Genomic DNA, 592 nt, shown 5'->3' on the forward strand with positions numbered 1-592 from the left:
TTGTTGGACTTCTGTGCTCGTCATGGATTGTCCATAACAAACACCATGTTCAAACATAAGGGTGTCCATATGTGCTCTTGGCACTAGGACACCCTAGGTCGCAGTTCAATGATCGACTTTGTTGTCGTTTCATTTGATCTGCGGCCGCATGTTTTGGACACTTGGGTGAAGAGAGGGGCGGAGCTGTCAACTGACCACTACCTGGTGGTGAGTTGCTCTGATGGTGGGAGAGGATGCCGGTCAGACCAGGCAGGCCCAAACGTATTGTGAGGGTCTGTTGGGAACGTCTGGCGGAGTCTCCTGCTAGGCAGAGCTTTAACTCCCACCTCCAGGAGAACTTCGAACATGTTCTGGGGGAGGCGGAGGACATTGAGTCCGAGTGGGCCATGTTCCGTGCCTCCATTGTTGAGGCGGCTTATCGGAGCTGTGGCTGCAAGGTGGTTGGTGCCTGTCGTGGCAGCAACCCTCAAACCCGCTGGTGGACACCGGCAGTGAGGGATGCCGTCAGGCTGAAGAAGGAGTCCTACCGGGCGTTTTTAGTGTGTGGGACTATGGAAGCAGCTGACGGGTACCGGCAGTCCAAGCGGCATGC

Source organism: Kryptolebias marmoratus, linkage group LG3 (assembly GCF_001649575.2).
Source record: "Kryptolebias marmoratus isolate JLee-2015 linkage group LG3, ASM164957v2, whole genome shotgun sequence".
In the NCBI taxonomy this organism is placed as follows: Eukaryota; Metazoa; Chordata; class Actinopteri; order Cyprinodontiformes; family Rivulidae; genus Kryptolebias; species Kryptolebias marmoratus.